Genomic DNA, 26165 nt, shown 5'->3' on the forward strand with positions numbered 1-26165 from the left:
AAAAATCCTTATTCAGCAAAGCACACAACATGACAAGAGAGCAATGCGAATCAAATCCAGGTCAAACAGAGCGGGTAGGGCACAGATAATTTAAATTATAATTAAATGTAGATGGAAAGTATAGTGCAGTGTAATTGAACCACTATCACTTCACACAATCACTTCAATCTCACATTATTATGATTTAAGCAGGTGAAATGAATAGGCCAGCAACTCTCCAGAGCTGGCTACTGGTCACCATGGAAGCAAAGTGAGATTTCCAAGAAGCAAAAACACAAAAATGCCTTAAAATTCCACCTGTCACTCACTCAGACGATCAACTAGAGAAGTGGATGGAGAAAAGTGACAGTGTTTAAGCACAGAGCTACATCACAGAGAGAAACACTGAATTTCAATATGGCCACAAATAACACCGGGATTAAATCTTCAGTTTTTATCAATATACACTACCCAACAGTAAAAAATAATAATGACAAATTGAATTTAATAACATGTTTTTCATTCTAGGGTATTCTCTAATTGGTGTAAAATGAATGCAACTATAATACAGGATTGTCAAAAATAAAAAATAATACTAATACTAATCAATACTTAAACTATCAAAACTAGATATACATTTTTCAAACTGGACAAAATTTTACCTTTACTAAACAGTTTTAAAATAATGCTGAACTTTATTAGTATTCAGTATCACGTACTGGGTATTCCTTAGTAGGGGTGTACAAAAATATTTAAATATTGATATATCGGATTGGTTAATTGGAAGATACATAATCGTTATCATGGGCTGCTGTATCGATATATAGCCAAGAGTAATTTTTAGGATATATTTTACTTAATATTTTGTGTAAGAGCTACAATTGTGTTGACATTTTCTCCATTTTGATGAGTAAATGGGTGTTTTTCATATTATCTTTAGTGGACTTCGTGGACTTTTAGTATCACAGCCCTGATTTAGGCTTTTTATCGAATTAATTTGAAATATATCGTATCGAAAGTACACTGTATGAAAAAGTGGCCTATGTATCGAGGTATGTCATCATATTGGCAACTTCTTAATGATGCCCAGCACTATTCCTTAGTATCAAAATCAAGTTTGACATTTTAGATTGCTGTCAACATTACTATATGTTGAAAACTAGTCAATATTACTAACTGTTACTAATAATAACAAGTATAGTTAGTCATAAAAAAAGAATATACTTGCAATTATAAAGTACAAAAATGCTGATTAATCTAAAAGTAGACAGCATAGCATCCTCCTCTCACTGTACAAGATTCCTTACTCTAGCAGTCTGTGAACACGAGATACAATGAGAGACTCCAGCCATAGCAGCAGAGGAGGATAAGTCCTGAACCATCTTTGATCTGCTCGCCCGGTGGATAAACTGCACAAAGCACTATGGGAGCACAAGACTAGCTCAGCATGCTGTGTACGGAGAGGCTAATTATCTGAAACAACAGGGCCCGGAATCATAATACAGCAGCAGCCTGTCACCGAAGACTGGAGCAGGCACAACTCACTGGTGCTTCACGGTCTGTGCTGACCTGTGGGTTATGAGAGGAGGAGGGAGGGAGAGAGGGAGGGAAGGGGAGAAAAGAAAAGACAGCAGTGTTGTCACAATACTACATTTTTTAACTGGATATTGACACTAAATAATAGACTTGATACAGATTTGTTTCTTATACCATGTAGTCTTACATTACTGCTGATAAAATTATGAAAGGTCAAACATTATCCAGTCAGGTGATTTATTTTTGAGTATCGATACTTGCTTAAATTAGTATCTAGTTTGAATACTAGGTTTAGTATAGAGAGTAGTGAGAGTAGCAGTAGTAGTAGTAGTAGTAGTAGTAGTAGTAGTAAATGGTAGAATAATGTATTTGTAGTAGAATGTAGTAGAACGTAATAGAGTATTAGCAGTAGACAAACAAATGTATTTGTAGTGGTAGTAGTAGTAGTAGTAGTAGTAGTAGTAGTAGTAGTAGTAGTAGTAGTAGTAGTAGCAGCAGTAGTAATAGTAAATGGTAGAGTAATGTACTTGTAGTAGAACGTAGTAGAATTTTGAAGAATGTAGTAGAATGTTGCAGAATATTAGCAGTAGAAAAAAATATATATTATTTGTAGTAGCAACAGAAGTAGTAGTAGTAGTAGTAGTAGTAGTAGTAGTAGTAGTAGTAGTAGTAGTAGTAATAGTAGTAGTAAATGGTAGAGTAATGTACTTGTAGTAGAATGTAGTAGAATGTAGTAGAACGTAGTAGAGTATTAGCAGTAGAAAAAAAATATTATTATTATTATTATATTATTTGTAGCAGCAGCAGTAGTAGTAGTAGCAGCAGTAGTAGTAGTAGTAGTAGTAGTAGTAGTAGTAGTAGTAGTAGTAGTAGTAGTAGTAGTAGTAGTAGTAGTAGTAGTATGATGAGATCGAGAGAGAAAGAGACTTGAGTGTAGTACTCATAGGTAACTCACTGGTGCTTCAATGTCAGAGCTGACCTGGGGGTTGTGAGTGGAGAGAAAGAGAGGGGGAAGAGAAGGAAACAGAGAGAGAGAGTGAGAGAAAGGTGGCAAAGAGAGGAGGAGAGAGAAAGAGACAGATGGAGAAAAGACATGTGAAAGAGCTAGTGAGGGAGGGAGAGTTGAGGAAGAAGCTAAAACCTGATGGCACGCTGACGGAAAGCGTGTGTGAGAGAATGCATGGGATAGAGAGAGAAACAGAAAGATGAGAGAGTGAAGAAAAGAGCGAGAATAGAAAGAGAGCGAAAAGAAGAGAAAAAGATAAAGAGAGAAGGGTCGAGAAAGGTGAGTGTTTATAAGAGAGGAGGGAAAGACAGTGAGGGATAGTGACAGAATGTGTGTGAGAGAGCACAAGGGAGAGAGAGAGAGAAACAGTGGGAGGAGAGAAGAAAAGAAGAGCGAGGGATACACACATGGAAAAAGAAACTGAAATAGAGAGGGATGAGACAGTGAAAAGAGAAAGCTATGCGTTCTAGTTGATTACCATTCACTTGGAGTAAATTGTGGGCTGTAGCCTCCCTCTGAGACAAACAGCTGGAGAGCAGACACTGCACTGTGAGTGTGAGGGGAGTGACTGTTAAAGAGCCAGAGGTTATACGAGCACTTTTACATTCATGAAGATAAGAGATTTAAATTATAGGTTGAACGATGGGGTACGCCACTACAACATGATGATTGCTGATGAAACATATTTGAATTAAAGGTGGGAGATATATTGAAAAATTGATAACTGAAATTGTCGCTTTGGAGATAGGAAAAATTAGTACACCGTTTATAGCTACATTTATTTAAAGGGACAGTCTGGAATTTCGGACATAGGACCTCATTTTCTAGTGAGCCAGAAACATTTTTTTTTTTTTTTTATATTCCATCCAGTCCTTGTATTTGCAGAGGTCGCTGGTGCTAGGCTAGTGCATGTTAATGGCCATAGTTATCCTGCCACTAAAAACAGTCTTACCCACTCCACAAAACACCCGAAGCAAATCTATTATAACGCCAAACTATCGATGTGAATGTCTGTGACAATAGAATTTTAGAAGTAAAACCAACCTTGCATTTGAAGGATTTGTGTCTGAGCAGCAGCAGCGAGTTGTACTTCTGATTGAAAGCTTGGCAGCGGCGGACTGATATATGAGAAAATAGTCCCTCAACATGCGACAATTCCTGCGATACAAGGTTAGTTTTATTTCAAACATTATTCTATCAACACAGACATTCACATCGACAGTCTGGCATATTAACAGATTTGCTTCAGGTGTTTTGTGGAGTGGGTAAGACTGTTTTTAGTGGCAGGATAACTATGGTCATTGAGCAACCTCTGCAAATACAAGGACTGGATGGAATATTTTAAAAAAGTGTCTCCCCATGTCTCCAACTGTCTCCAATACTCTGGCTTACTAGGAAATGAGGTGTCCAAAATTCCAGCCGGTCCCTTTAAGGTCCAATATTACACAAAATTGACTCATGTGAGCTTTAAGCCATGTCATAAAGTTCCCTCATCAAAAACATACCTGGAATTGTGTTTGGTTTCATTCACACATGTTGGAGTAATCCTGCGTAGGTAGTCTGTCTACATCACCAAAGATCAAAATGCTCTGTTCCACCGTGTGATGTCATGAAGTGGTAGTTTTCAAATTAGCAGCTACGTTTTGCCTTTTGCTCGGTAAAGATGAGCAATTCCAGGTTTGAGATCGTCCAAATGATTCTAGTGAAGGTGCATGGAGTTTAAAAACACAGTGGATCATTTCCCGTATTACCACATGACATCACAAAGTGGAACAGTGATTTCAGTTTGAGAAAAGTGTGTGTGAATGACAGAAAATACAACACCAGGTATGTTTTTGATGAGGAAACAATATTAGATCAGAAAATAGCATATATGGACCATTTAAAAATGACCTCAAAAAGAGACAGAAACTCTAGTGTCATCTCCCATTTCTGTGCTGTGTGATACTTGATCAACTAAGACATCTCCAGTCACATTTTAGCACAATTACAATGCCGTAATGTCTAATATTTGTATTTTCTTGATAACAATAACAAGAAAGATGAAGAGATTATGTTCTGTCAATTTCAGCCACCCCTAATTTGAATATATAATCTTTGCATTATCTTCTTGGAGCCTATATGGGCCTTGAAAAGAGTGAACACTGAGCTATTTACAATCACCATTTAATAATTGATTTACAAAACTTAAGATATATAACATATCCTGACTCTAAAAGCCTGATTTAGGAATAATAGAGCCCATTGCTTCCTTAAAATTTGCTGCCAAACTCCACTTAAACTGCTGACTAGTGACTACTACAAGTATTTAGAAGTGGAAGAGATTTCAGTTTCAACTCATTTGCAATATGGGTCTAGTCTGGTCTAACAAGAGCAATTACACAAATGGTTTCTTGGTAAAAAAAAAAAAAAGTCTTCACTGCTTTTTAGCAAATTAAGATATTTAAAAAGTAAACAGCAATATGATCTGATAAGCACAATCACACAATAACTTAAATTTGTTAACTTTTACAAATGGTTGTGTTCCCGAAAAAGCTCAAATATTTTTAATTTCCCAGTATATGAAATCACTAAAACCATGAGCAAAGCTTAAATTAAACACGAGAAGAACTGCAAATGTATGAAACTGTCTTATCTGTAAATGAGATGGGCATGTTTCTGCATATTTATAGCGTGTTGTTCTTTTTAATTTTGCCTCTAAAACGGTAATTTAAGAGGAAAAACACAGCTTTTCTTTGTTTCCAAAGGCATACAGTGTGGATATTTTGACACAACAAGATGCATTGTAATCGGGTTTCTCTGGTTTATGCGGCATTAATGGTAATAGCCGTGTTCATCTCTATTTGAGCCTGTGTTCTGTGGGCCTTTCATCCTCAGCAACGCCATCCACACATTTACAATAGAGAGAGAGTCTACACATTATTAGGATCTCCACGGCTTTGAAAAGGTGGATGATAAACTGGATTTTCTAAACTTGACCCATTTTTTAAAGAGGGGAAATTATGCAAAATTGATTTTTTTGAAAATGTTATACCCTTATCAAAACATGCCTGAAGTCATTTTATATGTCTTTCATGCAAGTTTGAATCATCTGGCGAGCACTATAACTACAATATACAGGCAGTAATAAAGAACGTACAGTCTGCCGCAGCATGTGGTGTGCCCGTACACCCGCCGTACACCTGTACAGTCTGCGGTCCCGCTTGTCTGTACTCTGTCGATGGTCTATCGCATGTTCTGCTGTGCTTTATGTGGAAATACAGCACAGATGTTCAGAGCATGTTTGTTCATATTATATAAAGACTGGGCTCTAAAGGCGACACATTGACGTGCTCTACAGGCGTCGACGTATTTTCGTAATCGTTGTAGCTCTAGACAGCGCTCTGAAGGGGTGATTTTAGCACGAGGAGCAAAGGGACGTGGAACTCAGATTGTAAAAAATTAACACTGTTTTCAGCAAATATAGCATTTTCAAATGACTAAAAGGTATCACAAGGTTCTACACACGGAATGGAATTAATACCATAAACGTGCCCATGTCTTGCCCTAGTGTACTGTCCATCTAATTAAACAGTGTTTCATTGTCCAAAAATCAGGAAATGCACCTAAACATGCTACCGTATTTTCCGGGCTATTAGGCGCACTCTTAAGCCTCCAACCCCATCAAAAAACAACTGTGCGTCCCACAATCCACAGCGCACTATACACAGATCCACTCGGTTGTCCCATAATGACTTCAGTAAACTGCAAAGCCGCACCACCCACAGCGCACGCAAACACGCACGGAGCAGACAGCGACTGCGCAGTGAAAAACACCCACAGCCACACTCATCACTCCACACGGACGAGGAACAGAATGGAGGAACGAACCAAAAAAATTTGTGCAATGTGCCACTTCTAGACACAACTGAACAACTGAGTCACTGCGAACAAGTCAACAATCCAGCGGTCCCAGACAGCACCCTCCCTACATGCCACAACTGAACAAAGCCCAGAGTCACCGTGAACGCGCCAAACAAAGTCCCAATGACCCATCCAACTGTTGTGTTTCGTTTAAAGTCCGAGGCGGTTTATTTGTTAAAAAAAATTTGAAGATAGACCATTTAATGACAAGCCTAATAGCCCGTAAAATACGGTATTTGCTGTTGTAAAACTCGTCATTCTGAGAATTGTGCAAAAAGTGCTTCTAAACTAATTGCAGTAAATAATTAGGATGTTTGTAATACATAAAAAAAGTGAGGAATGACTTTGGACCAATGGAAACCCTTTAAAATGGACTAGCTGTTTTTCATGTTTGTTATGTGTTATTATTTGTAATTGTTATGTCCAGCTGGCATTTTTGCACTTTACTGACAGGGTTCTTCAAAACTTCACTTATCTACTTTTCTGATTCCAGAGTAAAAAAATCAAGATTAATCACAATTGAATCAAACCAACTCGAAAGACTGCAATTATTTAACTAAAGCAATTACATCTCTAAACAATAAAATATTCTGTCTTATGTCTAAAACTTGCGAACCCTGTAGTTTACTTAACAAACTGTTCAAAAATACATTACTGTATTAGTTTAGCATTTCCTATTTCAGTCTTCTTTGAAATGTTAATGCACCTGGACGTTCCACCATTATAAATTAACCAAACAATCTTGATGCCTCTACTTACAATTCAATATTTTTACAAAACTTTTCAGGCAAGTAAAATCCTGGCATAAATCTTACATATGGTGACATTATAAACTCTACTTACTACAGTTGTTAAAACTCTAGTTCATTGGTTTGTTTTTTACACTTGACCTGAGCGTTCCTGTGGGCCTGGTGCGGTGTATATCTCACAGTGCGCTGACAGCTGTGTCAGAGTGCAGTCCATATCCTACAGAGGCTCATTCATCTCCTTTGTCTCTGCTTAGGCCACTCTCATCCCACCTCGGCATCTGAGTGTAGCCCTGAGTGATCAAAACAGCAGCGTTTAATAGCTCCTCTTCAGCACTGACGACCTTTGAACCTCTTCTCATCCTCGTACAGGACGGTCCCCCTCACAGGCAATCCCTTATTGTTGCCGTCTAAAACCTGCACTGTTTTTGCTACTTTTTGTAGTTGGACGTGGCAAACAGATTTTTATTTTTTACATCACTGGCCTGTTTAATTGTCTAATATGATGATTAGGCTGAAACAAGTTAAAGGGACAGGCTGGAATTTTGGACATAGGACCTCATTTCCTTTGTTAGCCAGAGTGTTGGAGACGTGTGGAGACACTTTTTTTAAATATTCCATCCGGTCCTTGTATTTGCAGAGGTCGCTGGTGCTAGACTAGTGCATGTTAATGGCCATAGTTAGCCTGCCACTAAAAATAGTCTTACTCACTTCACAAAGCACCCGAAGCAAATCTATTATTACCCCAGGCTATCGATGTAAATGTCTGTGTTGAATAATTTTAGAAGACCTACATTGCATTTGAAGGATTTGTGTCTGAGCAGCAGCAACGAGTTGTATTTCCTGATAGAAAACTTGGCAGCGGCGGACTGATATATGAGAAAATCGTCCCTCAACATGCAACGATTGATGCGACGCAAGGTTAGTTTACTTGTTGTTGGTTGTTGTTGATGGTTATTTCAAACATTATTCTATCAACACAGATATTTACATCGACAGTCTGGTGTAATAATAGATTTGCTTCGGGTGTTTTGTGGAGTGGGTAAGACTGTTTTTAGTGGCAGGATAACTATGGCCATTGACATGCACTAGCCTAGCACCAGCGACCTCTGCAAATACAAGGACTGGATGGAATATTTTTTTAAAGTGTGTCCACAAGTCTCCAACACTCTGGCTCACTAGGAAATGAGGTCCTATGTCCAAAATTCCAGAGTGTCCCTTTAAAAGTGCACTCTGGAACTTTTCTGGTGTGTATCTCGATTATCTCTAAGGACTTCTTGTTGCTTTGCTTAGAACATTCCACACTACAGCATTATACTTATTTACTACTCTATGGAGACAAGTCGGTAACAAGAGCCAGATCAAGTTACAGCTCAGATCTGTCTAGAGCATACCAAATAACTATAAAAGCTAGATAGATGATACTGTGGAACATTCAAGTCAAAGCAAAAATATCTATGGAGACAAGCAGGTGGAGATCTCCCACTAGGAAAGTTACATAGTGTACCTTTAATCTATTTAATTGACTGAACAATCATTATCTGGACTATTTACAGACTCAAAAGCATGCCATGTACTGAAAGATGACTCAGATAAAGCCATAACTATGTCAAAACAACAAAAGAAATCATGTTTTTGATGACAAACCTATTCAGTCTGTACTCAATCAAAATGTCATCGGAAGCACTCAAAACATTATTAGTAATTATCTGTGGCAATGTAAGTTTAAATTCCAGTAATCATATCTTTAAGCTACTTCATAACTTGAAAATTCTAATCGTTTCATAAATGTCATTATTCTAACGCTTCTTCATTCTTTAAGTACATCATTTTTTAATAAACTAGTGGAAACATTTTGAAGTTAGGTCAGAATTGTTGTTATTCTCGGTTTTACCCTACATGATCCTGAATGTCTCTGTCCGCTCTTCATCCCTATTAGCACTTACGACCACCCTAGAAGTGAAGTCCACAAAACTGAATACAGACAAAACCATGCAAAAATGTGCATCAAGTGAACTCAACATTAAAAAAATTACAGCGTCTCTCAAAATGGCGCCATGTCCCTCTCTGCGTCTCTCGCCAACCTGTTTTTTCTTTGGTTCTGCTCGACTGCCTGGGTTCATTTAATGACCAAACACAGCTGGACCAGTGGAGAGATTCTGGTGGAAATGGAAAAAAGTGTGAAATGTACAATAATCATACCAACAAACCCTGGGGATGTTTTGTGCACACTGAAATAGATGGGGAGAAATAGCCACTTGAGATAATGTAGATCTGAAAATGAAGGCTATTCATAATTATAAGTAATGTCCCTGCACTTGAACTTGCACTTAGGTAGCAAATTAGCACGTCACTGAGAAGAGAAATAGGATTATGCAGTAATTTATCTTCAATTGGCTTATCTAGTTTTCTCCTGCTTATTTCTATTAAGTGCATATCAGCAGGACAGTGGTCAGGGCTCCACAGGACAGACACATCAAGAGTCTTTCAGCAGAGCACATTAAATCACTGTGCACGAGTTTCACAAATTTGCCATACACATGAATGTCTATTGGTGGTGGCAACAAGCTGAGGGGAACATATTAACACAGGGAATACATGGAGAATCCACTTATACAGACCAATGACCTAAGGGTGGGCGCTGTGCCAAAAAGAAAGAAAAAAAAAGAAAAAGAAAAATGGTGTCACAACTGGAAACAGACAAAGATTGAGTTGTACATGTGCACTAATAGAGATATAAGGAATGTATCTGATTTCTGCTCTTTTAAAAACATAAAAAACAGTGTTAGTTCATTTTAAATTGTTTGTTTGCCATTTTTCCAAGCATCCAATTATTCACCACGATGAGTTTACAACAACAATGTTCAGAAGCCAGAGCAGATTTTTGCTAGCCAGGCTGGTACCACTGAATGCCTCCGTTCAATTTAATTTCTTTCCAGGGACTAGGTCAGGAATCGGAATACACTAGATGGTTTGCAAGAGCCCCAGAAGTTGTAGACCACGCACCGGCCAATCAGTGAAGAGCTGTGAAGCCATGACGTCAAACTGAAGCGCCTGTCTGAGTCACTTTTGTGGTACAGCACAACAGTAAACAAAGCAGTTGAGATGGATGTAGACGAAGCCATACATTCTGTGTTGGCAACGATTCCCAAGATAGAGGATTTAAAGCTGGAACAAAAAGAATGTTTGGTGAATTTTATCAAGGGGAAAGACGTTATTGCCCTTCCTCCTATGGGATTTGACACTTTACATACGTCACAACCAAATAGCAGTGTTTGGTCAAATAAAAAAGTACCTGCCTACCGTCGAGTGAACGAATCCTAATGCTGCGAGGTCAGACAGTTTCCAAAATGTGAAACCAGCTGATGAATCAGGCTAGATTTTTGCCGTCACGCAACTGATAACAACAACTAGCATGCAAACAGCGCACCAACATTACATCCTGGTTTGTGGACAACAAAAATGCTTGATAATCTGTTAAAACACACAGTGGTCTAATTTTGACACTAAAAACTGCTTTTATAATACATCTTTATAACACCAGGGCTGGAAAAAGTTGGGTACTTTATGGGTACCATTAAATGTTAAAAAGTCAAGAAAGTCATCTGCTTCTGCATCAAAATCACACTTTCCCTGTAATTGGTTAGATCCACCTGTCACAAGCACAAAATAGTGATCACGAGTAGAACATTAATTTCACCAAAATAGAATATTGACCGATCGTGCAGCCCTACATTCACACTTGTCCTCATTTGAGCCCAATCCTGTATCCTCTTTCTAGGCTAGTCCTGGTTTAACTCAGGTTTAGTTTAAGTCCTAATTTGGATGTGATGTGTGAGCAAATGAACTGTGTGTGTGACTGTGCTTGAGTGTTTTCCTAAACTCCTCTCTCCTCAGACAGTACTCCGCATATGAGACATCATTATACCATTTATGCTAATCATCTGTCTCCATAAAACTTTCATTCCTAATATTTCTCCAACACAAACAGTATTTCCCTCTTTGATCTATACATCTCCATAATTCATCGCATTTCACCAGCAGCCGCTTGTCCAGTCTCACTTTTACTACAGTCTGTGTCTTGGAGTGGGTGTATCTGCAATTCATTGGTCTCTGCTTCATATTGGTTTCATTTGAGGCCGTCAGTCAAGGCTGCGGCCGTCAGATATGGACTATCCATTTCAGGATTTTTCTTCCTTCTCATGTTTTCAATGAATGCAGCAGAGTGACAGACATTTGGAAAGGGCAGCTGTCATTGCCATGCTTTCCTTATGACAAAGAGAAACACTGGAGTCTGCTCTTCATATTGTGTACACTAAAGAGTGGGCTCTACAGGCAAAGTAGTTTAGACACATGACGTCATTTAAAGTGCATAACAAAGCTCTCTCTGATACAGCAGTAGTTCAACTTTTTGGTCTTGAGTAGCTTCTTTCACTCTGAGGGCCATCTCACTCCAGTACAGGTGCTTCTGTAGTTATAAATGAATGTTAACTTGTATTGCAAACTATAACAACGGTATTTTCTTATTTAAATTATATGTATGACAAATTATCCTATACCTACAGGTAAATTTTTTTTGTAATTCTACAATCTAAGTCATGCTACCAAGAGCTCGTAACCCCAGGAGTTCCCATATCCTTGGTTAGAAAACACTGATATACAGTAAAAAACAGAATGTCTATTACAAAATATTTCAAATACATAATTCATTGCCTGGACACATCGATAAAATTTTGTAAACACCAGTATTCACAAGACTGGAGAAAGGTTTCTGAACTCATTTGCTCTCCTGACCTCCGGGCCTACACACTAAAATGGAGTCGATCATAATTCCTTTATATTCAAATTCAGGCAACTCCTCAAGTAACAGGCTGCAGCAACTTTTATAAAGGAAGCTAGTGCATAAATAACAATAAAAACATAGTTGTGATGTAATTATGAATTTACAAAAATCAACCACACATTTTGGAAACTCCAACATCTATAACGGGACAATACTAAATACTACTGTAACTAGTTCTTAGACAGACAGCATTTTTGTTTCAACTTTTCCAACCAAACGGTGAGGAGTTAGAAAAGTCTGCCTGGATCTCCCTGCAGCATCGTGCTGCATGGCTGTCAATGAAGAAAATCATCAAATATTCAACGAGGGCTACAGTTATTGCAACAGTGAGGAATTGGCCAACTTCTGAAGAGAAAAGTACAAGTGAAGTGACCCATGTGACAGAACTAAGGTCTACATTCTTGAACACAGAGGGATCCCTGTCGGAGCTCGCGCTGCGCCGCTGCTGCGTTCAGATGACACATGAATAAATAAGTGGGCAGCCGGCGCTTCCCAGCAGGCGGCTCTGTGTCCCGAGGGCCACCTGAGAGCAGACTGTTCACCTGACACCTGTAAAAGCATGCACGAGGGCCAACACTACCTCACGTTTACCCATTGCCCTGTCACTGACACGTATGGACATTAAAACAAAGACCAATGTAATGGACGTTTAGCGCAATAATACATTAAAATGCCAGCTAGATTTCCTGATTATATTAAGGACAACAGACAACAAAGAACTGCAACAGCATATTTTTAACGAAGACTATAAACTAAATAAACTTAAAAACTGTGGTACATCAGCCAAATGAGACGCGACGCATAGAAATGATCCAAAATGAGCCAACTATAGCGCGCGTAAAAGTAGTGCGCACAGCTGGAGACGAGAGCAGACACTATTTGAATAACACTATCTCCCAGTCTGCCACATTCATACCGCCAAACACTCCTCTTATCAACTCCAAACAGACTGATCATTTCATTATCATATTGTCCTACCTTCCTCGTCCGTGTCCGTGGCTGGCTGAGCGCCGTTGGTTCGACTGCCTGTCCTGCTGCGCTGCGTTTCCAAGTATCAGCCCCTTCTCTCCCCTCCCGCTCTACTCCTGCCCCTCTCTCACCATAGTCCCGGTGTACTCTCCGCTAAAACCACTACTGAGGCTGTGGCTGGTGGGGATTTCAATTTACAGTGACGAAAATCATCCGAGCAAAAACTAAATAACTAGATGTCTGCAAGCGCACGTCTCCCCGATTAGCGCTCTATGAATGAACCATAAGTCTCGGTCTCACACGTGCTGAGCATTTACATGAGCTCAAACAAAGATAATGAACGAACAAGATGGACAGCTATAGTGTGATAAAATGATCTGCATAGTAACAAAATAAACGTGGGCTAAGTTTGAACCATTGCACCTGCAGTCAGATGTTAACAAGACTTGGTTTATGCGAGTTTACAAAAGCCTTCACAACTTAAACTAGGAATTTGTAAAGATTTAATGTAGCCTATCAGTTCCAAAGCCTTCAGAATACGCCCCAGATCCAGCAAATTAGGCAGATTAAATCGGAAATCCTTTATCAACGGCAGAGGTCATGAGCATCAGGAGCAGGCAATACACAGGCCAGGACCGACACCTAGTGGATATTGGCAGAATTACAATTAATAAGTTAAATGTTGTGCACTTTTTCACTAATGGTTCCAAGTGCCATGTCTAACCACATCCAAGAGTGGAATTATATAAAATAAACAAATATGTAAACCGGTCAAAATGTCTTTATTCTGATGTTTATAAGAGTGGTGGAATATCCTGGCACTTATTGATAAATTGTAGCAACAAATCCAGTCTTTTCTCTTGTTGAAATGAAATGTTCTTGCTGATGTGGCCAGTTCACAAACTCACCTCCTACAGCACTTCTGTTCATGGGCGGGGAGATTCACTTTTTCGGTTTAAGCTACATCAAAGTCTGGAAAAGAAAACAAGTTTAAATATTTTCGACAGATATCTAGAAATCCAAGTTGGTTATGTTGCAATAGTGACTAATAAAGACATGTACGTGCATTATTTGATTTAGTTTACACTCCATGATTTTGTCTCATATAGAGTATCAAACCCATCAAATCACTTTTTAAAAAAGGCATAAACAAATTGGACAAGAAACCATCCTCATTTCACCACTGCACTATTTTAGATAAGTATAATCTGCTTAAATGTAATAATTTTGTTGATTTCAAATACGGATGTTTTATCTATAAAGTTTTGCATGGACTTGCCCCCCCTCCGTTACTGGATTTTATTAAAGTAAAGACCGTCAGTGGAATGGGAACTAGGGCCACAGCCCGGGGGAACTGTGAGGTCCCACACAGACGCACCACATTCGGACAATGTGTGTCTCAGTCAGAGGCACAAAATTTTGGAACAGTCTGCCACTATCAATCAATCTATCAAGAGAAACTCCAACTCTTGCCACTTTCAAGTCCTACTTGAAACAGTAGCTAAAGGAAAACCAGACTTGTGGACACTTTTAATGCATAACTCTCAGTTGTTTTTGTTTTTTCTGTTAAATTTATGGTGTTACCTGCCTAGGGACTACAGATGGAAATGAACATTCTTGCTATAATCTGGCATATTTACACTGCAGTGTTGTAGATGTTCATTAATATGCACCGTCCCTATTAAATAAATACATAAATAAAATAAATAAATAGTTATTTTAATGAATCCATGCACACAGTCGCAACACTAAAAAATACACAGTGAAAATCATGTGCCTTTGCTGACCTCTAGTGCGGACTTGGCCCAACTACAACTAAACAGACTACAGGTAAGTTTGTGCAACTTTTGCCAGAAATAAGATGTTTAAATTTAGAATACATCAAAGTACATAACAAAGAAGCATGCAGCATCTGATTCATATTTTAAGACAAGAAAAACTGAGCTTGTTCAAAAACTTACCTTCCAAGGAAATATGTAGCTTGTTCCATGGTGCTAGCTACATTAACACGAATTGTGCTCGATTCCCTGCACGTGTAAGGGCTCATATCCAGAGTGTTTCCACCGCAAGTGAAGAGAAAAGGTACGACAAAGCATAAAATCCTAAGATATAAAATTAAGTGCACTAGGATCGTGTACACAGGTTACAGCTCTTGGAGAAAACGCGCGTACGTGCTGCATTAGAAGCTTATTTAGGGTCAAGTTCCTGTAGTCCACTTTTCTTACACTGAGGCCTACTACAGACTGAAGCCTACTGTCACTCATCTGACTGTTAAGCCTACAGTAGTGTCCATTGCCAATTACTTTACAGGCCAACTACTTTCACTTTACATATACAGTGTGGACTGCATGGTTTATGGACACAAGCCTAATTTTTCTAGACGAGCATATTTGACTTTTCTACAATGTTCCACTGTATGGCATTACACTTATCTGTCACCATGGAAATGAGCACCAGCCAGGTCAAGTTGTATTTCACAAGCTTACAGAAACCTTGCTTTTCAAGTTTTCTCAGCAAATAAAATACTTGTAAGCTAATTGATTAAATGCAGGATATTAAATTTATAGTAATGCCATACTGTGGAACAATTCAAGCTAAACATGGAAACGTGGTGTAACCTCTGCCAGTGCACCTTTAAAGAGTGATGAGCTGTGAATGGACCTACAGGGCCTTTCCACTTAAATCAACGAAACAAAAGAAGAATAGTTTAGAAAATACTCCAGCTAAATCCTGACCAAGCCTCACAAAACATCTGGAGGTGAGTCCCCAATGACAGCAGCTCACGGCTCCTCACAGGCTGCCCAAGCTGCACTGGTTGAAGGAGGTCAGATGCAGAGAATCTGTTTACCTCAGGAGGGATCAATTATTAAATTATACCTTATGTTACCTTATTATGAAAAGGTCATAATGTCAAGTTACTACATTAAGCGATAATTTAGTAATGTGTTGATGTATTTTGAATTGTTTCCAGTCATCTGGGAGAGACAGACACCACACCATGAAGATTTCAGATATTCTCACTCTTCTCACCGAGCCTATTCTGCGACTGGTCTATGTGCTTCAGCAGTGATTCCCAGCAGGTGAGTCAAATACATGTGTACAGTGAATCTCATTCTTTAAATTCATACAGTTAAATGTGGATTATGTAACTTTGTGTGGTGGCTGGTCTTTCACTTGATTGTCTCAATGGAGATATTATTGCTTTATCCAGAATGTTCCACACCGTAACATTAAGCATATTTATCTCCATGTAGCCAAGCAGATGCTGTCACGCCACCAGACCAAGTTTACTCCGATGTTTTCTGTTTTTCTGTTTATGAATCACTACTGAATATGAAAACAACCTGAAAGATATGTCATTGTAATTCTCAACTCAGCCATAGAGATTCAGTGTTTGATTTAATCTTGTTAATGACTGTTTGTGCATGACGATGACATCGCTGAAGGTGCTGTGTCAGATCAGCTTCACTAGTTTAATATAAAAGGTTGTTTGAAGTGCAAGAAAATACAGAGAAATGACTGATCTTTACTATGGACTTATCTGACTCAATGGTCCAAAACATCGGCATCTGAGACGTAAATGACAAAATCGAATATATTGTCTTCTTCAGTTATTGCTTCTGCTATGAGGATTTATACATAACCTTTTCACAGCGGTACAAGATAATGAAGAAAATCATATTTCAGTACCAAACCTGGGCGAATGGAGACAAGCGATGGCAATATCAAAAAAGATCACACAACGCTAAACACAAATCATTTTGTCTGGGCTCTGTTTGACTCTGAAGTTGAATTAAGATCAAACAGTGAAGAAACTGGAGCAAAAATTTTTCTAGTTTCAGTCCAAAAACACAATAGAAAATAAAGCAACTTATTTAAATTTTTATTTTTGTATATTTCATTCTATAAACAAAAAACATATCTACCAATAAAGATGCACCTTTTTGTATTGCTTTGTATTGTTATTTTGGTAAAGCTTTTTAAAGATACATTATGTGACCTTTCTGACATGGAGTCCGATACCCCCTTTGCCATGGAGACATTATTGCTTTGCCTGAAATATTCCAGAGTAGCATTTAACTTATGTGGGCATGAATAAAAGTTGGTGGTCCATCACGAAATTAATGTTGAGTTATGTCTGATGAATTAGGGATTACACGGACACCAGTGCTAAATTATTACTTTGAAAATTATGCATTCTTATTGGAGCAAGGATGATCCCCTCTCCACAGATCACACCTGTAACAGGCCTGGTGACATCACTTACTTCATATACTGTTCAAATCTATGCCATACTGTGGAATATTGCAAGGAAATCAAAAGCATCACCATAGAGACAAGTAGCATATCCTCTACATAAATTGCATTAAAATTAAATTAGTGCGCCATTAAAAAGTTTGACTCTTAAAAATTACTCAAAATTGATTCTTGTGAGCTTTAAGCTATGTTATAATGTTGTTTCCTTGTCAAAAGCATACCTGTAGTTGTGTTTTCTTTAGGGATGTAACAATAACCAAAATATCGTGATATTGTATCGTCAAAGTTCTCACAATAATATCGTGGACCATCACAGTATATTGAATTACAAGTTTCTTTGTTTGAATTAAGAGTTATGGTGCAGCAATAGCTAAAAAGAAGACAGAGGGAACTACATCGACCATGATCCTTTGCTCCATTTCAGTGTAGACAACAAGAAGAAATAACAGTTCTAAGCACTTAGTCTTAGTTCTTGGGATTAAGTCTTGTCAAGGCATTTTTAAAAGTAGCATATTCACAGTTTTGTTAACCTCCAGAAAATAGCGCAATAAATATCGTACTGTGAGATGTATATCGTGAAAACATTATACTGAGAGAGTTGGATATTGTTACATCTTTAATTGTGAGTCTCCCCACCATATCGTGAGCTTTCCCACAATATTGCAATAAAAATTGTACCGTGAAGTTCATACTGTGACGATATCGTATCATGAGACTTGGATATCGTTACACCCCTAATTTTGTTTCATTCATTCATTTGAGTAATCCTTTATTATTAGTCTGTCTACATCTCCAAAGCTAAAAATTTTCCTTGTCGCTTTGAGATGTCAGCTGAAGTTTGCACAGTTTTAACAGCTACCTTTTACATTTTGTTCAGTAGAGATTGGCAATTCAAAGGCTGAAATCATCCAAATGATTCTAGTGAAGGTTCGTGGAGTTTAAAAACACAGTGGAGCACATCCTGTATTAACACATGGCATCATAAGGTATAACGGAGTGTTTTCCATTTGAGGGAAGAAATCGTGTTAAACTTGTGAATGAAACAAAAACAGAACTCAAGGTATATTTGTGATTGGGAAACAGTATTATAACATAGATCAAAAAAAAAAAAAAAAAAAGTAGTATGGACCTTTGTTTATTTCATTCAAGCTTTTCAGGAGTTTCTTAAATCTCTGTACAGGGACTTGAGCTATAGTTTAAAATGCGATGCAATGTTCCCTGTAGGCTCAGAGGACTGGCTAAATGAAAATGTAATTGCTTTAGGATAAGAATAGAAACTATCAAAGAAGGAAGTACAATATAATCTCTACTCTAACTTTTTTTTTTTTCAAACTTGCCTCTTGGCTGTTAATGTAAGTTTTATATTATATGTCCCAAGTTGCTGCCTCTCCAAATGACAAAGTTTATTTATTTATTTAGGTTTTGTGTGGAGTCCTGTAGTGTAAAGTGGAGTAACTTTTCATCCTAACTCCTTTAAATTCTGTTTTTTTGAGGGAGTTCTGGTCCCAGAGGCTCACAGAGTAAAGCAACTTGTGAACTGTGAGGCCAAAATTGTGAACCTTATTTTTTTTATTTGTTTATTATTGCTGTTAATATTGTTATACTTGCCATCTATCCATCCTCATTTTCGGGCATGTCTAAACTTATCGCGGAAACACCAGAAATAGATTATCATTATAGTGCTATACTGTAAACTAGGGCCATAACTTGTCTAATTTGCCCAGCAGCTTATTTAAATTACATGAAAACACCTTTATGTTGTTTAAATTAATGTTTAAATGAAAAAATGGGTTACTTGCTTATAAAAAAATCTCTGCAATTTTTAAAGCTATACGGTGACATGTAGAGATATTCCTTTTAGACCTTATTTATTTATTTGTAAGGGAAATAAGAAAGAAAATTTGGTTCATTTCCATCTCCAGTCCCTCTTTACTGATACTACCGTCTAAAAACGAAGAATCAGTCTGTGAGTTGAGAGAGCCATTCGTGACAACAAGCATATTACGAGCAATTTTTGAGACGAATCACAACATATAAAACAGCTTTTCATTAAGCCTTGAGAATACGTTTTATAGCATTGGGTATAATCATTAAGTCTCTAAATAGGATCTAAATCTAATCTGAAATTACTTGGCTGCTAAATTATGACCTTCTTTATAGTCTATTTTACCATCTTTGCCATTTACTTAGAATTGTCTTGGATTCCCGAGCAGCTGCGTGAGAAAAAGACAAATGGATTATGTCAAAGTTACAAATCAAATTAAAGTCTTTTGGGTCACAGTCTCATAAAAAGAGCTGCATAAAATGTCTGTTCTTGTCACAGTTTCATATTTCACTACAGTGCGTCGTTTTCAAAGGCAGAACTAATTGCCCACATTAATTACTAATGTTACTGAAGACTTTAGCAGAGATGAGAAGATGATCAGATTAGTCAAGCTGTATTATCTTTTTAAAAGCCTACTCCAGCAGACAGTTTGTGGAGACAAAAGCTCAAGAACTGGTTCACTTTTATTCTCTACAAATGATATGATCAGTTATAGTGTATTATGGTTGAAGTGGACAGATTACAAACAATTTATCGCTAATAGAAACTTTGTGCATGCCTTGTACTTCTCTTATATTATCTGTCAATAAAGGGTTCAGTGAGTGGTTAACTTCAGTCTTAATTAGAGGTGTAACGATATCCAAATCTCAGGATAGGATATCGTCACCGTATGAACCTCACGGTACGATATTTATATCATGGGAAAATTCATGATATGGTGGGGAGGCTCACAATTAGGAATGTAACAATATCTAAATCTCCCGTTATGATATTTTTATGATCTGTTATTTCTTCTTGTAGTCTGCACTGAAATGGAGCAAAGGATCATAGTTTATGTAGTTCTCTCTGTTTTTTTAATTATTGTAGCATCATAACTTTTAATTTAAGCAAAGGGCCTTGTAATTCGATATATTGTGACAGTCCATGATATTATTGTGAAAATTTTGACGATACAGTGTCACGATATTTCGGTTATTGTTACACCCCTTGTCTTAATACAGTTTAAAGAGGCACTGTGTAACATTTCTAATGGGGGGTCCACCACCAGCTGGCTCTGTGTTGATGTTATTGTTTGGCCTGAAATGTTCAACACAATGGCATTCATGAAATATCTATAGCATTTTAACACAGGTCTGCCCTATAATGGAATCATCTGCTGGTTTCCGTGGAGATATGTACATGTATAATGCCTAGGGTGGTGCATTGGCAGACCTTCCACCAGAAAAGTTAGATAGAGCACTCTACAATTCTATCTACTTTTTCTAACATAGGTTTGTGTCATTTCAAAGAGAAAAACCTTTTATTTTACATGTGTCTTTTTTAATTGCTACTATTTTTGGTGAAGCTCAGATTCTTTTTAACCTTTTGGTGCTCATTCCAAAACTGGAAAACAGAAAGGTCAATCTTTGCTGCAGTAACATGGTTCTGTCAGTATTTTAAACCAGCAGGCTTTTCTATACCGTTATTATTGATGTTGTAAAGTGACATTATTTGAACAATAACTTAGACTTGGACTTGGACTTGGACTTGGAACAGACCTAGGCTTTGTACTGCTTTGGTTGACTCTGACTTTTAAGCTCATTTGGAATTACAAAATAACCATATTTTATAGTTTTACCTCATGCGTGGACTAAAGCTGCATTGCTTTTTTTAAGGCAAACTCACTTTTTCATTGCTTAGTCATAACATGAACTCTTACCAGTCTTACCATCTTGTCAAAACAATGCTTTATACTAATTTTTATAAAGAAATACAATTAATACTATGCAGAATTGAGTTAAGCATTTTGGCCCAGACCTCCATATTATTTTCTGTTTTTCATGTGGCCCCATGGAAAAAAAAATATTAGACAAACTTTATTGATCCACAAGGGAAATTATTTGGCCACAGTAGCTCACACATCACAATATAAAATAATAACAAAGAGAACAAAAGGGATAAAAAATAAAAATACAATAAAAAAATACAGTTTAAAGATTTCCTCGTAGAAAAGGTTCACTTGCCTCTCTCCTACTTACTAACTGCTTTAAATCCATAACAGCTATAGGATGTAGTAAGGAGATATGCCACAATCATTTTTTGTCAAACCATCTCTTGCTTGACCTTTGACCCTCCTGTCAGATGTTCCTTATGTTTGACGGACAACCCTGCGGAAAAGAGCACACACAAGCATCAAATATTCACTGTAATCTCTCCTATTCTTTGCCTTCCATTTCAAAGCATGTGTTGTTATGAGCTACACAGATGAAATGTTACAACTTCCAGGAACAGACTGAACGATGTAATTTGGACCTGCTTTTTCATGACATGTTTTATTTTTATTGATGAAAGAGAAGAAATGTATACAAAAGATGCCAGAAAAAGAAAATGATGTGTTTCTGCACTTTGGGGAACGCTGAACAGATGGTCTTTGTAATATTGGACCCAAAACTCATTTAATTATTTAGACTCTAATTATAGCACTTCTATAATCATATTTAGTTGGATGCTTTTGTGTTTTCTAGTGTTTTAATAAGCCGTATGTTCAACGTTTAACGCCAGACAAATCAACCATAACATTATGACATAACAGATAATTTCTTCTTCAATGGAATCTGCTAGTAGGATAGGTGAAAGGAAAAGTTTGGAATTTTGGACACAGGGCCTCATTTCCTGGTGAAGTAGAGTGTTGGAGATGTGTGGAGACACTTTTTAAAATATTCCATCCAGTTGTATTTGCAGAGGTCGCTGGTGCTAGGCTAGTGCATGTCAATGGCCATAGTTATCCTGCCACTAAAAACAGTCTTACCCACTCCACAAAGTGTCTCCACACGTCTCCATCACTTTGGACTAACTAGGAAATGAGGTCCGATGTCCAAATTCTGGAGTGTCCCTTTAAGTGTAGGGTTAAGTGTAGAAAGAGGTGGGAATTGTATGAAAAGGTGTATTGTTTTGTAGAAATTAATTATCAAAAAGGCACTAAAACAGATGATTAAAAATTATATGTGGAATGTGTAACTTTTCTGATTCTGATTTAACCTGCTGTCTGTGGGGTCACGTCTCCGCAGATTTGACCTGTAACTTGGCCTGGTAATGTCACCTTCTTATCTCCATAGATCTGTTTACTGCCATACCGTGAAACATTCCAGTGAAAGCATCATTTCCATGGAGACCAGCAGGGGACACCACCAGCCCAAGGTACAGGTCACATCTGTGGAGAGGTGACCCCACTAACTGTATGCATGCATGTAATCTAAGGTATTTTATAATAGCAAAATGGACCATATTGTGGAACATTCTAGGAAAGCAATAACTTCATCATGGATACAAGGAGGCAGTGGATCCTCCCCCAGAAAAGTTACATAGTGCATTTTTTATATTCTTTATAACAAACTTGCTGTGTAAGGGGTGTAGTGGGCGTGGTACATGGCGGTACACTGTCCACCCACTTCTCCCAACGTGAGATATTAAAAAAAATAACAAATATAAAATAGCTACAACTTAAATGTCAAACCGGAGCTACTGGCAATGGTGAAAATAAACTGCATAGACTCATGATATCTCCAGTACTGTCCTTTAGTGACCTGCGACATGAGGGACCAGGACTGAACCAGGACTGAACCAGGACTAAAACTGACTAAAACTAGACTAAACCAGGTCAAAACCAGATCAAAACAAAGTCAAAACCAGGTCAAAACCAAAAACTCTGTGTTGGGACAGGCCCAGAGGTGCGCCCGTGTGACCGCAGGAGAAAGGACCGGCGCAGAACTCCAGATACCCTGCTCCATGGGCTCGGGGTTCTCTCTCTCTCACGATCAAGTCCTGCTTTAATCCTGGTTTAGACCTGGTTTAGTCCTGGTGTTGTCCTGCTTTAGTCCTGGTTTAGACCTGGTTTAGTCCTGGTTCAGTTTTGGTTTAGTCCTTGTTTAGACCTGAAGTGGTAGCCTTTCTGGGGAGAAGGAAGTTTGGGAGTCCCTGCTTAGACTGCTGCCCCTGCGACCCAGCCCTGGATAAGTGGAAGAAAATGGATGGATGGATGGTGGTAGCCTTTGGTGGCCCATCCTCTTACTTACTTAGAAACACTATCTGCAACTAAAATATCTTATATTTGAAAGGGTAATCTTGAGTTGAGTATTTGTTATTAGTTTAGAGCTAGAGCTAAATTAGATTTGTTTCAGCGTGCCTCTCTTCATTTCTACATAGTGCTTCTTATGTGACTAATGGCCACATAACCTTATAATGTAATTCTTTGCATTTAAATGAGGTACATACAGATACAGACAAAAGCATAAAAAACAATCTCCCTGTGCTTCTTAAGTGCATATAGAAAAGCCGCCCACACAGTCACCTTGTACAACAGAGACATCATATGAATACATTCTGTAGTATGGCCTGTGGTTCCCTGTGCACGATCTAACGGGACTAACAATACAGGGAGCATGAGGCAGATAATGCAGGGACTGTGCAGCTCACCATTAGAGCAGTGTCGTGTGGTGTAGTCCAACAACAGAGGAACGGCAACCCAGAGGAGCGTGGCTAACCATGTTAACAAGAAAACACAAGCTCTGCAGGTCAGCCACAGATACTGAGACAATTGTGTTACCATTTATCATCGCTGCTATCACAGTTATATTTATTGTTAATCTTGTGTAGTGCTGATGCTGCTACAAATGGATTGTTTCCCATTTACTTTGAGCTTTGGTTGATGAGAGTATTTAGATATAGTAATCATAATGCAGTGGTTTTATAGAAGCTCAAAGTTACATCCAAATTTTGTGCACTTTTCATACTCTCACTCACGGCTGTGCTCTACAAAGGCAAGAGATCTTAAATCGCCAGAGTGTGAAACTGAGAAAAATGACTTCAAAGTTTCTGTTTTGTCCAGACAAAAGTATAATAGGCAAGGCTCCCAAAATCTGACAACTATTTGCTATAATAAAGAAATATTTGTATGCGAAAAATATTGAGCTCAAAATTGACCTTTGACCTTTATTTGGCAGTTCCTGCACTGTGCCTGCGTATCATGTGCCAAAAATAAGGAGTCGTGCGAAGGCAAAAGGCAGTAACTGACACTGTTTCTGCTTTTTGCCTTCGCGACTCTTTATTTTTGGCTCATGATACGCAGGCAGAGTACAGTTATTGCCAAATAAGGGTCAAAGGTCCATTTTGAGCTCAATATTTTTCACAATATTTATTCACATGATAAAGGAGGTCTCAAATACCTCCAAAATTACATTAATTCATTTTTGACCGAACATTATGTTATTGCCTTCTGCCTTTTAAAGCAGAGTAGTGAAAAGCTTTTTTGTTGCTACAGCCGGGTTAAGAAACACTGAAAACACCCTGTTCCACCTTGTGATGTCATATGGTAGTACAAGAAATGCTTCAGTGTGTTTTTAAACTCCACACAGGTTCACTAGAATCATTTGGATAATTTCAGCCCTGGAACTGCAAATCCCTACTGAACTAAAGGTAAAAAGTTTCTGTTAACTTGAAAACTACTGCTTCATGACATCACAAAGTGGAAGAGAGCATTTTGAGCTTTGGAGACGTAAATAAATGAATAAACCAGGATTACTCAAACATATGTGAATTAAACAAAACACAAATCCCAGCTGCTTTACTAGAATTACAAGACTGAGTTTGATCCAATGATGCCAAATAAACATCTTCAAATAACATGGTTTTGTGAAGTACTCAGACACAATGGCATTTTCACACTGTTTTTGCATTGTCTGTGGACTCGCCAATAACATGAAGTTTTTGATGCTCAATCCCAAACTCTCTTGGGAAAGCCTGTAGTTCTGACTGGCCAGGCTACAGCAATTTTATATGGATCTATAACACAGGTTTATTTGTAGAATAAGGATAAATTTAGCCTCAATAATATCCCTCTTTAGCTCCGAGGCATCAAAGCCAGGTAGCAGAGCCCACTATCTGATGCTGTCTGATGAAGGCTGCTGAAACTATGTTGAAAGCTGGTAATAAATACGCCATAGTCCCTAAAAGCTCAAATATGTGATACCTGTCTGCGAGCTTTTTGAAGTAAGGCTCACCTCTGCTTTTCACAAGTCAGTTTATTTTTGCCGTTGTTGTTGATAAAAAGATGGACTACAGGCATATCACCCACTTTGGTTAAAATGGAATTATAAAACCTGCTAAAGCATGGACAGACTCATTAATCTTAGTCCCATCCAGCTAATGGGACGTCTTGTTAAGCTGTGAGGAGGAGGATTTTATTTTATTTTTTTTCCCACTCATTTGTGTTTGGAGTCAGCTTCCAGCTCGTCAAACCTGTGACCTAGAAATCCACTGGAAAAGTTATTTTAGGTCATGCATTTTTCTATGTTTTTCTTAGCGGTGGTCCCAAATATATTCTCGCTCCTATACTGTGAATTTTGAACAGAAAAAGAGAGGAAAGCTAGAGAAATACATTGTTACTTACTTTTATGCATTATTCACATGGAAAAAAGGTTGAAAAATGTATAGTGTTTTTTTTTTTTTTTTGCAGTAAACAAATGTCTAAATGTCTAAAGTAGCAACAGTAGTAGTAGTAGTAGTAGTAAATAGTAGTATAAATGTAGTAGAATGTAGTGTAGCTAGAATGTAGTAGCAACAGTAGTAGTAGTAGTAGTAGTAGTAGTAGTAGTAAATGGTAGAATAATGTATTTGTAGTAGAATGTAGTAGAGTATTAGCAGTAGAAAAAGTTATGTATTTGTAGTAGCAACAACAGTAGTAGTAAATGGTAGAATAATATATTTGTAGTATAATGTAGTAGGCTGTAGTAGAGTATTAACAGTAGAAAAATGAATGTATTTGTTGTAGTAGTAGTTGTAGTAGTTGTAATAGTTATAGTAGTAGTTGTAGTTGTAGTACAGTAGAATAAGGCTTAAAAAGTATTA

At 37.8% G+C, this 26165-nt stretch overlaps 1 protein-coding gene across 1 annotated transcript in view; it reads right to left on the minus strand.

The window, feature by feature from the left end:
• The window catches only part of cdh23 (cadherin-related 23), a 328046-nt gene extending 312984 nt beyond the window's left edge, over positions 1-15062 (minus strand). The window contains exons 1-2 of the mRNA XM_055162881.1: positions 14944-15062; positions 13891-13954 (exon numbers count right to left, since the gene is read on the minus strand). The gene's annotated coding sequence lies outside the window, so the exon portion shown is untranslated. The remainder of the gene's footprint in view (positions 1-13890; positions 13955-14943) is intronic.
• Between the last annotated feature and the right edge of the window lie 11103 nt (positions 15063-26165).

The sequence above is a fragment of the Boleophthalmus pectinirostris genome, unplaced genomic scaffold (assembly GCF_026225935.1).
Source record: "Boleophthalmus pectinirostris isolate CB_2022bp ecotype Guang Dong unplaced genomic scaffold, ASM2622593v1 HiC_scaffold_5, whole genome shotgun sequence".
Lineage (NCBI taxonomy): Eukaryota > Metazoa > Chordata > Actinopteri > Gobiiformes > Gobiidae > Boleophthalmus > Boleophthalmus pectinirostris.